The sequence below is a fragment of the Lissotriton vulgaris genome, chromosome 2_1 (genome assembly GCF_964263255.1).
Source record: "Lissotriton vulgaris chromosome 2_1, aLisVul1.2, whole genome shotgun sequence".
Taxonomy (NCBI): Eukaryota; Metazoa; Chordata; class Amphibia; order Caudata; family Salamandridae; genus Lissotriton; species Lissotriton vulgaris.
Genome location: NC_141687.1, coordinates 483,016,604 through 483,034,308, shown reverse-complemented (window position 1 = coordinate 483,034,308; position 17,705 = coordinate 483,016,604).

Genomic DNA, 17,705 nt, shown 5'->3' with positions numbered 1-17,705 from the left:
GGAAAATTCTGGAATCAGCAGGGAGCGAAAAACTTCCCCCCACCCAGCATTTCCCCAAGTTTGCTGATAAAAATGGTACCTCCCTTGTGTGGTTAGGCCTAGTGTTGTTTTGTGTATATTTAACAAGGACCCCCTGAGAGTGTGAATCATATGATTCCTAGGTCAGGGAAAACAATATGCGTGTGAAGTAACAACCTAGGCAATCAACAGTTTTAAATATCTACTTGGTAAAGGATAATAAACAGATAACTACAGCTGGCTAAAAGACATCATATTTTATTCATTAATTAAAACAGAAAACATTTCATTCATTTGACACAAAATTAAAAATCATGCAGTATTGTATTGCAGGTGAAAACACTTTTTTTAAAAAAATACAGTGAATAATAAATTCATAAACTAGGTAAGATGAGTGGCGAGATTATTTGACTCTACGCGCGTTTCGGCGGCCAGCGCCTTCTTCCTGGAGTAGCCACGTAATATCTACAAATATAAAAACGTATATCAAACTCACATATTTATATAAACATAAAAAACACAATCTGACATTTATCCGTTTGTCTTTTAGCAGCCGTTTTTAAAACAATATTACATTTAAGAATACATGATTTTATTAAACATACAAATTTACATATTCCTCTAATGTTGTCATTTCCTTGTTGTTGTTTTTCACGATAGAAAGAATGAGTGATTCAAGATGTGATAGATGGGGAAGAATGCATAAATATCTATCACGTCAGTTAGGACAAATGAGAATTTTTAGAATCATGTGCTTGATTTAAATGTATAGTTAGATGTGTTGATTATACCCAAGAGACATATATATATATTTTTCTCAATTGGTATTTAATAAGGGTTAACGTTACTCCTTTTGATTACTTAAGGGTTATTGCATTTTGCAGTATTTATACTGGCCATTATCTTGTTGATAGGTACTTACTCCTAAAAACAATTCCCCTTTCAAGAAACGATCAAATGCAGTTTAGTTGTCTGCTTCTTTTTGTTAATTCTTTGCTGTCAGGAGTCACCTAAGTTATCAAAGAAAAAGCGGAGGAAAAAGGTTCTATTCAATATTATTTTTGGATAATCCCGCTCTTTTTGGTGTTTGAGATATTTCATTCCTAGTATTTTTACCTAGATAGGGTTGACAAAGGATATTAAGCATCCGCCACCGGAGCCCTTAGTATGATTTCGAGGTCTGTGGAGTTCCCAACTTGGCCTTTCACACAGTATCCTGGGACGCTAGTTTTCCTAGGATATATCTAAAGAGGAAAGATAAAGGGATATTCCTTTTCATAAAGTAACAGTGGGCGGATTATTTCTGAGCATGAGACATCTGGGCTTCCATAATTAGGCTTCGTTTCAATCTTACCTATTCATAATAATACTGTTCTTAAAAACCGATATATTCTTCAGTCTTTAAAGAGGTGATCAGTTGGCAAGATTTTTATTATTTTTGGTAACTTCCTCCTTGCCTATAAAAGAGGGGGCAATATGACGGTTAATTATCTATTTTTTGTCCCAAAAGTCTAAGTATCTAACTATAATAATCGGCCCTCTTACCTATAAAGATGGATTCTTTTGTTTCTGTAGCTTCGGTGAGTTAATTTTGAGGTACTGGATAAGATGATGAAAATTAAAAGATCTCCCTGTCTGGAAAACAAATATAGAAACAATAGGGTAGGATAATGTATTATCTAGTGACGGATCGATTTAGGAAAGGCTTGTCTCGGGCGTTTTGTTCTGCTCTAGAGACTTACCTGAGGATAGTCAGCAGGGCTCGATATGTCCGGTGGCGGGATGATTCGAAACGGCAGCTGCAAGCGCGGGAAAATAATGAACCTGCGTTTGTTTTAGGTTCTGGTATATATATCAGACTTGATTGGTTCTAACTGTCAACACCTGAGCTGTATTTTGTTTAAGGGGTGGCGATATCTTCGCGGAGTTCGCGTAGTGATGACGAAGTTTTCTATTCGCCTCATTGATTGGTTGAATATGTCTGTACAGTTTTCTATGTGGTTGGGCGATTGGTTTAGATGCAACCAATGGCTTCTTTATGCTTAGTTGGATCGTCTTTTTACTTTATTAGATATCTTATTACTCTTTGTAATTGCCGAGTGTTAAACAAAAGTATGTTTTTTAGTTTGAGTGATTTATGCGCCCTTTAACAGTTATCGTTCACCGAGTTTCATTTTAGAAATAGTAATAGTCGCCTCATTTCGAAAATTGCACGATATTATTTTTCAATCGCGTACTGTTATGGTTCTTTATAACTGGGGGCATCTTATTATATTTTATAAGGGAACAGTAATCTCATTACTTATTTGACAGTGAGATTGCCAGATTGTGATTCGACTTTCCTGAGTGGCTACTTTCGTGTGTGCTGTTTTGTATACGATCTCATGGTTGGATAGAATCTTTATATTCAGTTTTATCTAAATCCTAATATGGAAGTAATATTTCTAGTATGTGAAGGTTGTATATTTTCTTCTGGAGATGTTCTATGTTATACGGGTTGAGCTGCGAATCAAGTTCTCAAATTAGAGGTATTTATTTATTAGAACATTTCAAAGAAACTCCAATAGTTGGCGATTCAACACTTATCGGTTTTAAAAGAAATGATACTACCCATATCTATTTTCAGAGGTCTTTAGTTTATAGTTTCGCTTCAACAGTACAAATGAAGAAACCTTGAACCAGAGATCCATTTTAACAAATACCCCATTGAAAGGAACATTTCCTTGTTCCTCTTGCAACTCATGCCATAGTATCCTAAGAGGAGAGGAATTTGAACACAATGGACACAAAACCAAAGCCAGAGAAATGTATAATTGTAAATCAAATAATGTGATTTACTTTATACTCTGTCCTTGCCAGCAAGGATACATAGGCGAAACATCACGTAACATACAGACACGCCTTAATGAGCATCGCTCAGCATAAGAACGAAGAAAACTGTATGTCCTATGGTAAAACATTTCATAGAGAAAGGACACAGTGCTGAGGACTTTAAATGGAGGATCTTAGAGAAAATCCACACTGCAGACTCCAAGGGAGGCACCACTATCAGAAAGAAAAGAGAAGTTTTCTGGATTTTTGTTTTTAACACTTTTCGCCAAGGTTTAAATAATGAAATACCATGGGAGCACGCTATCTGTTGAATACTGTACAAACAACCTATATCTACAGACCCACTGCTTAATATCTTCAGACGTCTAAACTGAGGATTTTGCAATGATCACTGTAATGACCACGAAAATGACTGCTAAATAACTCCCTTGTAGCTATGATCCCTATATGGAACCATATTCCCAGAGTAGATAATACACCACTCCCATAAAAACAATATTAGTTTCAGGTCGTCAAACCCTCTCTAGATAGCCTTCCTATAAATTGCTAGTTCAGTGGCATGAGTTGAAATAATAACTGTCAATTTTTAAATAATCCCCGTTTCTCCTATATAAAAATGCAAAGGTCTTGTAATCCCACCCAGAGAAACTATAAACTAAAGACCTCTGAAAATAGATATGGGTAGTATCATTTCTTTTAAAACCGATAAGTGTTGAATCGCCAACTATTGGAGTTTCTTTGAAATGTTCTAATAAATAAATACCTCTAATTTGAGAACTTGATTCGCAGCTCAACCCGTATAACATAGAACATCTCCAGAAGAAAATATACAACCTTCACATACTAGAAATATTACTTCCATATTAGGATTTAGATAAAACTGTATATAAAGATTCTATCCAACCATGAGATCGTATACAAAACAGCACACACGAAAGTAGCCACTCAGGAAAGTCGAATCACAATCTGGCAATCTCACTGTCAAATAAGTAATGAGATTACTGTTCCCTTATAAAATATAATAAGATGCCCCCAGTTATAAAGAACCATAACAGTACGCGATTGAAAAATAATATCGTGCAATTTTCGAAATGAGGCGACTATTACTATTTCTAAAATGAAACTCGGTGAACGATAACTGTTAAAGGGCGCATAAATCACTCAAACTAAAAAACATACTTTTGTTTAACACTCGGCAATTACAAAGAGTAATAAGATATCTAATAAAGTAAAAAGACGATCCAACTAAGCATAAAGAAGCCATTGGTTGCATCTAAACCAATCGCCCAACCACATAGAAAACTGTACAGACATATTCAACCAATCAATGAGGCGAATAGAAAACTTCGTCAACACTACGCGAACTCCGCGAAGATATCGCCACCCCTTAAACAAAATACAGCTCAGGTGTTGACAGTTAGAACCAATCAAGTCTGATATATATACCAGAACCTAAAACAAACGCAGGTTCATTATTTTCCCGCGCTTGCAGCTGCCGTTTCGAATCATCCCGCCACCGGACATATCGAGCCCTGCTGACTATCCTCAGGTAAGTCTCTAGAGCAGAACAAAACGCCCGAGACAAGCCTTTCCTAAATCGATCCGTCACTAGATAATACATTATCCTACCCTATTGTTTCTCTATTTGTTTTCCAGACAGGGAGATCTTTTAATTTTCATCATCTTATCCAGTACCTCAAAATTAACTCACTGAAGCTACAGAAACAAAAGAATCCATCTTTATAGGTAAGAGGGCCGATTATTATAGTTAGATACTTAGACTTTTGGGACAAAAAATAGATAATTAACCGTCATATTGCCCCTCTTTTATAGGCAAGGAGGAAGTTACCAAAAATAATAAAAATCTTGCCAACTGATCACCTCTTTAAAGACTGAAGAATATATCGGTTTTTAAGAACAGTATTATTATGAATAGGTAAGATTGAAACGAAGCCTAATTATGGAAGCCCAGATGTCTCATGCTCAGAAATAATCCGCCCACTGTTACTTTATGAAAAGGAATATCCCTTTATCTTTCCTCTTTAGATATATCCTAGGAAAACTAGCGTCCCAGGATACTGTGTGAAAGGCCAAGTTGGGAACTCCACAGACCTCGAAATCATACTAAGGGCTCCGGTGGCGGATGCTTAATATCCTTTGTCAACCCTATCTAGGTAAAAATACTAGGAATGAATTATCTCAAACACCAAAAAGAGCGGGATTATCCAAAAATAATATTGAATAGAACCTTTTTCCTCCGCTTTTTCTTTGATAACTTAGGTGACTCCTGACAGCAAAGAATTAACAAAAAGAAGCAGACAACTAAACTGCATTTGATCGTTTCTTGAAAGGGGAATTGTTTTTAGGAGTAAGTACCTATCAACAAGATAATGGCCAGTATAAATACTGCAAAATGCAATAACCCTTAAGTAATCAAAAGGAGTAACGTTAACCCTTATTAAATACCAATTGAGAAAAATATATATATATGTCTCTTGGGTATAATCAACACATCTAACTATACATTTAAATCAAGCACATGATTCTAAAAATTCTCATTTGTCCTAACTGACGTGATAGATATTTATGCATTCTTCCCCATCTATCACATCTTGAATCACTCATTCTTTCTATCGTGAAAAACAACAACAAGGAAATGACAACATTAGAGGAATATGTAAATTTGTATGTTTAATAAAATCATGTATTCTTAAATGTAATATTGTTTTAAAAACGGCTGCTAAAAGACAAACGGATAAATGTCAGATTGTGTTTTTTATGTTTATATAAATATGTGAGTTTGATATACGTTTTTATATTTGTAGATATTACGTGGCTACTCCAGGAAGAAGGCGCTGGCCGCCGAAACGCGCGTAGAGTCAAATAATCTCGCCACTCATCTTACCTAGTTTTTGAATTTATTATTCACTGTATTTTTTTAAAAAAAGTGTTTTCACCTGCAATACAATACTGCATGATTTTTAATTTTGTGTCAAATGAATGAAATGTTTTCTGTTTTAATTAATGAATAAAATATGATGTCTTTTAGCCAGCTGTAGTTATCTGTTTATTATCCTTTACCAAGTAGATATTTAAAACTGTTGATTGCCTAGGTTGTTACTTCATAGGCCTAGTGTTGTGACAGGAAATGGCCCTAAACCAACTGTGGAGACTTCAAAATTATCTATCATAAAAAAGACTTGGTTTTGTGCGGGAGTCACCTGTGTTTTTGGTCCTGGGCTCGGTGGGCATCTAGGAAAACCTACCAGACATTTCTGAAAACTAGACACCCTGGGGAGTCCAGGGAGGTGTGGGTTGTGTGGATCCTCCAAAATGTTCCCACCCAAAATCCCATACAACCTCATATTTAGCTGAAAAAAAATCACATTTTCCTTCAATTTCTGTGTGGAAAAGTTGTGGGATCACTGGGCTGACACAAATTTCCTACCAGACAGCATTCCCCCACGTCTCCCGATAAAAATAGATCGGCACTTGTGTGGGTGGGTCAAGTACCTGTGGCAGGGGAGTACCCAAAACATTGTGGAGATATCAAAATAATCTATCACAAAATGACCTGGTTTTGCAATGGGGTGTACGTGCATTTTTGGTTCCCGGCTCAACTGCCATTTGGGAAACCTAACTACTCAGGCACTTGGACTACCCATACAAGTAAAGTACCATTTTTATCGGGAGACTTAGGGGATCACAGAGGAGTAGAACAGGTGTTATTGCCAATCGACTTTCTTTGCATTTTTGCCTTCCAAACGTAAGACAATGTGTAAATAAAGAAGTCTTTTTAAAACAATGTCCTCTAATTCACATGCTTGTATGGTTACCCACAATTTCGGAGATGTGCAAATAACCACTGCTTCTGAATTATATATTTTGTTCAATTTTGGAAATATACATGTTTCCTTGATACTTATTTCTCATTCTTTATATTTTGCCGAATGAATTCGTATATTTCCAGGTACACAATGAAAAACTACTGCAAGACACAACTCAGTTATTTGCTCTGGGTTACTACAGTTTAGATAAGTGCTTAATTTGTGAAAGAAAGAGTTCTGGTGCCCATAGCTCTGCTCAGAAGCCAGCGGCCAGTGCAATTAAATGTTGGTGCACCAAATACCAAGGCTGGTAGTCCTTAATCCACTTCCAGAAACTATAGGAGATGGACCAATGCGGGGCCTAAACCATCATTTAGTCAGCTAACATGTTTATGCTCTAGATAAACAATGAGTCTCAGGAAGCTCAGCTTTTTATCAGTACCTTGACACTGCTGTACTAATCCAACGAAGCATCTACAGCTTAAATCTCGTTTAATAGCTATGTTTTGCGAAAAGGGAACTGTAACTGTTATGTTTGAAAAATGTAGAGTGCGCGCAAACCCGTGTGTGCATTAGCTTGCTGAAACCGTTCATGCTGCACTGGCAACGTTTACCACTTAACTTTCTGCACAGTACGGACTATTATGTGAGCTAGTATGTTGATCGCCCTATGTACTCAAGGGCATACCCCGGGTAACTTTTTCGTGTAGACTATACTAGCGCATAATTGTGTAAAACTCGAAGTATTTTATTTACCCATTGGGTAAAATATATATAATTTCACCCGACCCCAATATTACCCCATGATAATATTAAATGTAATGCACGTCCATCTGTTACATCCTGGCTATATTTCATTTACGGTTCCATATTGCAGCGATCCCTTGCGAATATACATATGGCATGCATATAATAAGCGAATATACATGAGCGCCTCACATATAATATGCGAATATGCATGTGCCATAAATGCTAAGTGTTAAACAGTTACTTTTGATATCTTTCTGAACACTGTAAATGCCAACACATTAGCAAAATTGTATTGAGATAAACTGCGTGTTATCAGATGGGTCTTTTCTAAAACAGTTATCCGAGATTATGACAAGAAATGCCATACGATGAGCAGGAGATTGAGTGAGATCTAAAAATCAAAAATGAACATCTGGGCTAAGAAGATAACATCTGCTCGAAGGTTATTCCATCCCGTCTTATGATCAAGTTTTCCCACTGATGTATGGAAATATATGCACCAGGTGGTAAAGTCGTCAATGTTTACTACAGCATAATGTGTTAGTTTAGATAAAGTGTGCTCATTATAAAAAAGTCAAATATGAACAATCAGCAGAGGACTATTTTATTTGAAGCGAGGGAGAATCTCTGCTTAGACTGTACTCGAGTTTGTATTTATTTTTTATATATAGGAGATGTTTCCACCACTGTACGTAGAAGCGCTACCTAAACAAGGTAGAAAAAAATAAACACATTTTAATGTTATTCAAAAAGTAGTAGAGAAAAATGTAGCTGCTTTAACATCAGGTGATTAGTCACGCTCCCAAAAACAAAAATGCCAGCATTTGTGATAACATTAATTTCAATTCAGTTTAAGGTGCAATTCACATTGGACACAATTTATTTCGGAAGAGACTGAACCAGAACTCATAAAGTGAGTACAAAAATGCTATAATCAGACATAATCTGTGACATAGATTTAGGCTGATTTGCAAATGTAAAATGTAGATAATTTGGTAGATGCGTTTGTTTATTTTGAATTCGAACTCCAATAAAACGTGCTGCTTTGGGATTACAATTTAACAGTATCTGTTCAAGAATGTTAATAAACCAACAATAACACAACACCATTCCAAGAGAACTTCACACAAAAAAATAACACGTAAGCATAACGCAACACAATTAAACAAAAACATTATAATAGAGATCAAGTACATAACAAAATCACAAGGAAAAACAACAAAAACAAATCACAGAAGAATACGAGAGGAACGTCAAAACAACAAAGCAAAACAAATTGAACCAAACCAAAATAATATAATGACAACACACAATAACGACACAATAAAATTGGGGGCATATTATCAAGGATTATATCGCCGATTTAACGGCACATAGCGCCAAAAAAAGCAACAATTTTTTTATGGCTTAATTAACAAGGACACGCTAACAAGCGTTAGCGCGTATTCCCTTGCTACTTTGCTTGTCAGCGATCAATATCACTAATGACATGCAAAGTAGGCGATCCTCTGCTAATCCTCAATGAATCCCTCGCAAACACAACATCACCCTATTATCAATGCAGGGCCGGACCCGCGAAGCGATAATAAAAGCCGCGCTAACCGCTGTTATCGCTGGAACTTAAGACCTGCTAAAAATGTGACTTAACTATCTCTTCAATGGAAGATGGATTGTTATGTTAAGTCAACACTTGAGTATCACCAAGCATTACACATATCGGAGGTTTTGTATTGCAGGCATCAGCCTACTATTGCTGTTTTTTCCCGCTATCGCTGGATTTTATCAGCAGACAGATGCTGGATTTTACTTCACCTGTGAGGAACGCGTTGATAATACGCCGCTAACAGGGCTAGAAAATCGAGCGATATGCGGCGAAAAAAAAAATTCGCTAGCCTCGGTTTGCGATAATTATCACAGTATCTTGATAATATGCCCGTTGGCATCTTTATGTTGTGTTGGCTTGTTGTTTTGCGTATGCCTTTTTATTTTCCATGTTGTTCTTTTGCTGTGCTGTGCTGTGCTGTGCTAATGTTTATTACCTTTATGCTTTGTTATTCTTTTGATTTTGATCTGTTTTTGCTTCTGTATTGACGTTTTGCTATTGTGTTGTTATTGTACCTCAACTGGAGCCAGTCTTCTAAACACGATCAAACCTTATTGTCACAAGAAACTAAGGGGCATATCATCAAGGGGGTTTATCTCTGCTTGTTTGGCTTTAAAAGCCAAGAAAGCGGAGATAAAATTATCTCCCTATTACCTAGCTGTCGCTAACACCAGTTAGCGACAGCTAGTAGGAGATTGCGACCATCTTGGGCCCCACTTTGCATGTCAGTGATATTTATCACTAATGACATGCAAAGTGGGCATGCCAAGATGTTAGCGACTGAAAACAGTCGCTAACATCGCTATCTCCTATTACCAACTTTTGGAGATATTCGCGCTAAGCGCAAATATCTCCAAAAGCTAACACCTGCCCTGAGCAGTTCTTAGCCATGTTATCCAATGGGAGGTGGATAACATGGCTAAGAGCATTAGCTCGGTAATGCATGAATATTACTGACTTTTCATCGATATTCATGCATTGCGGCGATTTTTATCGCATTTGCGATAAACCTTGGTAATACCAAGGTTTATTTGCGGTAAAAATCACCGCAGCTCAGCGGTAAATTTTTGTCTCTAACCAAGCAATAGCGATAATTATCGCTATTGCTTGGTAATATGCCCCTAAATCCACATCCATGCAGTCATGGTCAAATATGTTGTCACTAATCTCTGTACTATTTACCACTAAAGACATTTAATACCGTTAGTAAAATAGTTTTAATCCATTTGTACAGAATACTTGCATCCATTACTATTGTCCACGATTGTCGACGTCAAACGTCCTTCGCATATGGACATCTTTGGAATGAGAAATTTCACAAAAAATGGCAGATATCACTCATTTGTTATGTTAGTATGAATTTGTAGAGCGCACGTTCACCCTGAGGTTTCTTGGCGCTTTGTAGCGCTGGGGAACCCGTCCTGGCTTTCCTGTGAGATGGTCCCTATTGGGCATCCCCAAGGTGAAGCCAGGCATCCCCAGCAGCGAGGGGGCCGTTGTGGAGATTAAGCATGCTATTGCCCAGAGTTGCAGCGTGGGACCCATGGTTAGAGATGCACCGAGGCGAGATTTATCGAGCCCGCTGACATTGGTTCCGTACCCTGCCACGTCAGGAATTGAACCCTGGTCCCAGGCCGATCTCTGCTTCTGGGTCTGCCACCTCTAACCTGTGAGCCACACTTCTCCACTGAGCATCTCTGTCTGGCATCAATACATCTTCTTTAACAAGAGGGAATTCATAACTGTCATAACATATTTGAATGGAGAATCCAAACTGTATTTAATATTGATCACCAGAATTATTATCAGCGACAGATCAGGCAAACGCTTACTTCGTGCTAGCAAACTATTGCTTTAAGTCATCGATTTTGAACGGTTAATTACAATCATTATAAGAAATTTATGAAAATAGAATGAAAAATACTGCCAAAGTCAAAAGTGATGTTCACTCAAAGAAACTAGAATCAGTTTGCGTGACCCAAAAGTCGTTTGGGGCCTCAAAAAACGTAGATGAGCACTCTCTAAGGTGTAGAAATTTCTATTTAAAATAGCCCCACAAAGTCAACCAGTAGAAATGACATCACAAATCACATTATTGATGTCACTGATGAAGTCACATATAACATTATAAACGTTATGATTACTGTTTAGAACGATAAAAGGCATGAATTTAAACATCAATTGTAATTGATAGAGGCAATTCGAATGTAATCTAGTATATTGTGGAGGCAAAAACAGGTCTAGTCAAATGAATCTCTAGATTGATTCAGTTATTGCACATATCCAAAGGGGTGCCTTTGATATGAAATGAAATGAAATGAAAAATTACACTTGTATAGCGCATAACTACCCGGAGGCCTCGCAGCGCTTTTGACTGATTGCATGTGGCAAGCTCAAGGTAGATCAACAAGCTTTTGCGAACAAGTGAGTTTTCAAGGCCTTTCTGAAGGACATACGGTTATTGTTCTCTCGAAGAGAGAGCGGGAGGGAGTTCCAAAGCTTGGCCGCAGTGTGGGAAAAGGAGCGACCGCCCCAACGAGTTTTGTTGATTTTAGTTGTAGTTGCTAGCTGTAAAGAGCTAGAACGGAGGGCTCTGGACGAGGCATAGGGCGTGGCTATGGGGTGTAGGATTGCCGGGCCAGTGTGGTGAAAAGATTTGTGCAAAATGCACATGGCCTTGAACTGCACTCTGGCCGCTACTAGGAGCCAGTGAAGTTCCTTTAGAGCTTTCTTAGCTGACTGCCAGCGGGGACTGTTATACAATAGTCGGGCGGCACAGTTTTGTGTAACTTGAAGCCTATGGGTCACTGCTGCCGGGGCTCCTATGTATAGGGCATTTCCATAATCCAGGCGGGAGAGTATCAGGGCCTGGGCCATGATCCTCCTCGCCTAGAATGGGAGCAAAGGGAGCACTTTGCGCAGCATTTTCATCAGCCCGATACATGTAGAGGTAGTCTTGGTGGCTTGGACCGAGAAATCAAGCGCTTTGTCCAGCCAGATTCCGAGGCTCTTTATCTGAGGTTTGGGGGGGAGGCAGGCCGAGACATGGAGGCCAGATGGATGCAAGGGCGGACGGGGGGGGGGGGTTGCCCAACAGCATAATGTCTGTCTTCTCCCCGTTGAGTTTAAGACAGGAAGATTGCATCCACCATTATGTGCAATAATCGAGTCCTCCAGTTGGTGGCCAGCAACTGGAGGACTCGATGTAAGAGGTTCCAAAAATAATAAGTGTCTCCGTTTTATCAACACTGAACTTTAGAAAATTGTAGTCAACAAGCTGCTTACAATTACAACTGAACAATGGCCAATGTGCTCTGAAAATATTCTTCTTTTTTTTTATTGAGCAGAGCATACAGAGAAATTACTCCATTATAAAACACATTCTTGAAAAAAAAAATAATATGAAAATAAATAAATAAATACATATTTATCAGGCCTCCATTTAAGCTTCTACAAGATGTTTCCAAGTCCAAGACAATTTTTTGGTTGCTCCAGCTCTTTTAGCATGGGCTTCTTCAAATTTTTTTATGCATCACATTTTATTTAACCATTTCTCAATCACAGGTACTTCCTGTGATCTCCAATTTCGTAAAACTAAAGAGCGAGCAACCAACATTGAAGTAGCGAGAAAAAGCCCCTCTGCTTTCGATAATGAAACTTCCCTACTGTTAATGCCAAACAGGACTGCTTCCTCTATTGGATGAAGCGGTTTTTGAATCGCCTGACTAAAATACCCAAATATTTTCTGCCAGAACACTCTTAACTTAGGACACGAGTAAAAAATATGTCTCCAACCCCCTTCTGATAGGGTGCAACAACGAAAGCACCAATTTTCCACCTTTGGGAACATTTTATTTAGAGCCTCAGGAGTATAATAGGCCATCCAGTGTGACAGAAAAGCCTTTCTTTTATAATTAGCGGCTCTAAGAGTCTTATTAGCTGTGGTAGATATTTTATGCCACTCTTGGTGGGAAAAAAACATTGGGTTCAGAAGCAACTTTCTCCCAAAAATGTAAAACCAAAGGAGATTCATCTTGTGTTCATAGTAAATAATACCAATTACCAACCCCACTCATATTGGAGGTATACAGAGCGATGGCAGCCTTATAGGGAAAGCTATTCAGTAAAAAATTATGTTTCTTAAAGAAATTACCTTTTTGAATAAATTCAAAGAATGTGGGCTTGTTACTCCCCTTACATGTGGCCTGAACGTCTTCCCACGTAATCAGCCTCCCCTGAATAATAAACTGGTTGACTACCCCCAAGCCAGCATCATGCCAAGTTTTAAACTGGGCTGCATGAAGAAGTAGGCCCAACTCTCTATGTTTATTTAGCTTTATAGAGAAAAAAAACAGCAAATCCACTCTGTTTAAAAACAGAGAGAGCGAAGTCTAATTGAAAAATCCAAAAGCGTTTTGTACTTTGTTTTTTAGGGAAGTTTAGCAGTTTTTAGAAGTGGGAGTTTGAGTTCCTGCTTCTTGAATCATCTTGTTTATACAAAAATTGTCTATCCATTTAGATTTAGATAATAAACAGGCTGTGCAGTCAAAAAATGCAGATTCATAATATAAATGAATATTCGGCAGTGCTAAGCCCCCCGATTGAGTATATAATTGTAACACCGGGAATTTAACTCTGGCAGCCTTTTTGTTACAAATAAAGGATCTAATCATCGAATCAATGTATTTAAAATAACTAAGATTCGTTTTGATTCAGATATTAGAAAAAAGAAATATCAATAAAGGTAATATAGACATCTTAATGAGCGAAACTCGACCTATCAGGGTTAACGGAAGGCTGAGCCAATTTTTGTGTAATTTCTGAATTTTAATACAGGTGGCTTCATAATTCAATTTCGCCAACTGACCGTATTGAGCTGTAACGATAATCCCCAAATAACGTACGGGATCAGTTTTTTAAAGCCTGCTGTTTCAAATTCTCAGGCAAAAATTCGGCCCCCGTGTTTAACATTATAACCTTAGGTAAAATATTCATGGATCTCATCCATAATAGCCGAATACTTTGAAGTATATAATTGTTGGTAGTGTTCAACAAAGACCCGTGCAATATCAACTCTCTCAGTTACCCTAAGATTAGTTGTTGGATCTATTATTTCTAAAATACAGGCTGATTCATGTCAAGTCTTTGTTGACCAAGCCAATATTTTCCCGACTATTTGACTTTCTTTGTAAACCTTTAGTTAGTAGGTCTGGGAACTATTAATTTCTTCAAGAACAAAATAATCTCTCGATACCTTTTTTGCCTCTTCCCCATAGCTCGTGATGACGAAGTTGACCATTTACAAGCACATTTGAGAGAACACTGAAGCTCTACAGTTTTTTCTAGTCGTGCCCTGGCTTTTTCTGCTGATACAGCTATCATCTGACCTCTGGCGGCAGTTTTAAAGCCACCCTACACAGCGAAAATATCTGCTGTGCCTTCATTAATGTTAAAGTATTCTAAAACCCACAAAGGGTCTTAAGGAAGAAGACGGTCCATCTGCTACCTGGACCTACTCCTCTTCTGAACCCCAATTTCTACGTCGGCCTGAACAAACGATTGATCAGAGAAAGCATTTGCACCTATTACTGCAGCACTAAGGACCAAGGAGTGTGAAATCAATAGGAAATTGATTTGTGAAGCTGTCTGATATTGGCAGGAACGATAAGTGTATTCGCAGGCATTCTGATTTAACAATCACCATGGGTCATTTACCTGTAGGTCTTCAATCACAGCGTCTAAGACTTTTTTAGTCTGGGGTTTCAGTTGTTTCTTATTCCTATTGGAAGTATCTGTTTTGAGATCCTGTATAAAATTGAAATCTCCCCCTAACATGATTTGGCCAGGGACCCCTAACAACAGCTTATAGATAGTGAGTAGTATGGATGCCTCATCTGCTAAAGGCCCGTAGTAGTTAATTTAGTTGAGAACCTGATTGTTAATTTGAGCCTGGACCCAGATCCACCTCCCTTGGGTATCCTGATGTACTTGTAAAAATTCCCAATCTAATTTGCGCAAGAAGTAGATTGCGACCCCTCTCAGCACCGCCCCCACTGAGGCAAAAAAAGGTTTGGAGAACAAGCCCGGTAAAAATAATTTTGGTGAGTTGGTTTTCAAATGAGTTTCTTGGATAAAAAGAATATGAGGTTTTAACGTAACAAGACACCTAATTAAACCTCCATATTTCTGTCTATTCAGTATCCCGTTCACATTTAATGAAAGTATCTGACATTTTCTAATTGTACTCATTCTGCCAGTTGAGAATAACAATTTTTACAGTCAAAATTTCTCCTCAATACTTGATTTCTCAGTTTGCTATTGCTATATTTTGTTAGTCCCTCCCCCTAACCCCCAGCCCGAAGCCAGGGGCTCCCGCCCCAAGGCATGCACCGTATGATTATTGTCACTAGTTATAACTTAGTACCCTAAAGTTAAGGTAGTGCGCCCATAATAGGTTGGTATCCCCTACTACATAGAGCCCTAAGATATGTGGGCTGCCCCGCAACCCACATTTCCCCCTCTCTAAACTAACTTAGTGGTGCCCTGGTAATGCACCTGGGGTGACCTAACCCCCTCATAATGGAGCTGAAGGAAAAAAAAGAAAAGAAAAAACAGAGCGGCAAAAAAGAAGACACATCTAGAATCACTTCCCTGCTGAAATTACTTTCAGCAATTCCTGGGCTTCCTCAATACATATACACATGTGAAACTTCCCCTGCACAAGAACTTTTAGTTTGGACTACTGCGCAATGGAGGCTTGGGCTCACCGAGCTTTCAAAAGAAAATTTTACAAACTCTTGCATCTACGTGCTGCTGCAAATGACATTTCTGAAAAAATTCTACAGTAAGTCCCATCATTTACATCGAATTGTTTCAGCTGGATAGCTTTAGTCAATATCTTCTCCTTGATGCGAAAGTCCGCAAAATTGACTAAGATTGTGCAAGGAAACTTCATATTGGATGGAAGATGCGCTCATACACGATATGCCTGGGTCACTGTTAGGTCACCCAAGAACTCTGGAATCACTTTTTGCTTAAGAAATGTCTCCACCCATTGAAGCGTATGGGCTCCTTCAGACCCTTCCGGGAACCCACCAATTCACAGGTTTGCACGGCGTGAATGATTTTCGAGTTCTTCAATTTTGTTATCCAAATTTATTTTGTCATGACCTGCAGAATCTACTTGCTGGAGCATAACATTCATTTGATCCTCTAGATGAGGTATCCTGGATTCTGCTTCCTGAATTCTGATGGGAAAGCTCGCCACTGCCTCTTCAATTTTTCCCAGACGTATATGAAAGTGCTGCTATCTCAATTTCTTGAGATTTCTTCATGTCGCAAATTTCTTCAAGTATTAGATTAACCATTGCCTTGATGTCGATCTGGCGTGTATTAGTGGCTTCAATTTGATTTTTTGCATCAATTTCCCCCGTTCTTGGCTGCGCCCCATGTTTGCTGGCGACTCTGCTTGCTCTAAGCTGTCATTGCCTTGAATTTTGTTGGCCCTTTTTGCTGGGTCATCCCTGAACATTTTGCCTTCCTCCTGTATTTTGTCTGACCTGTTTTGTTGATTTTATGACTTTGGGCACTTTACCACTGCTGATCAGTGCTAAAGTGTATATGCTCTCCCTATTATAAATTGATGTATGGATTCGTGACTCCATGATTTGCTGATTTGGTTTACTTGTCAGACCCTAGTAAAGTACATGAGGGGTGCCCAGGGCTAGTAATCTAAATGCTTTGGTAGGCTTGCAGCACTGGTTTTGCCTCCCACAGAAGAAGCTTGTAAATGTGTGTCTCAGGTCTGCCATTGCAGAGCCTGTGTGCAGTCTGGTACTGCCATGTTGACTGAGCACATGTACCTACTTGTCAGTCCCTAAACCTTCCCTTTTCTTCATAACAGACATCCCTCTGGTAGGTCCAAGGGCAGGGTGCATTGTAAGTATAAAGTAGGACAAACCTTGGTGTGTGTGGCATATCCTAATAGTGAATTACAGCCGTTTTCGTTTTCACTATTGCAAGCCAACCTATTCTCAATAGGCCAGAATGGGCAGTTAGTTTATTGCATCTTATAATCCTAACTGACTCAGGGAACATGGTAGAAACACAAGGATAGTGTGCCTGGACTCAGAATGATAACATGCATCTTTTAGTGAAGTTGGTTTTAAAATTCAGTGTTTGAAAAGACGACTTTTAGAAAATAAGTATTTTCTTGTCTAACTACCCAAGCCTGCCTCTGCTAGGTTGTGATTACCTGTCTGGAGTTTTTTAGTGACAGGGCTGGGGGATTCCAGGAGACAGAATGAGTCAGCCCAGTTGCGAATAGAGAGATCTACATCCAGATGGTAAGCAGGAGTTGCACCTGGGACCTGAATAGGGCTATGCCTTGCATCCACAATGTCAGCTCCACCTCCTGGGGTGCGGCTGATGTCTCTGCCCTGCACAGTAAAGGAAGAGAATGAATCATGTTAACAAAGTGTCCCAGGGTTGTGCTTCCCCTCCCCAATGCTGGTTCCACCTCCTGTGGGGCTTTTTATGTTTCTGCTCTGCACCGTGAAAGGAAAGAAGGAGTCATGTCAACAGAGAGCTCCAGAACTGGTTTGGACTGCGCAAAGGACCCTCTGCCCTCAGAGGACAAATTATTTTGTGGTATAAATATTGGGACCCTGATCCCA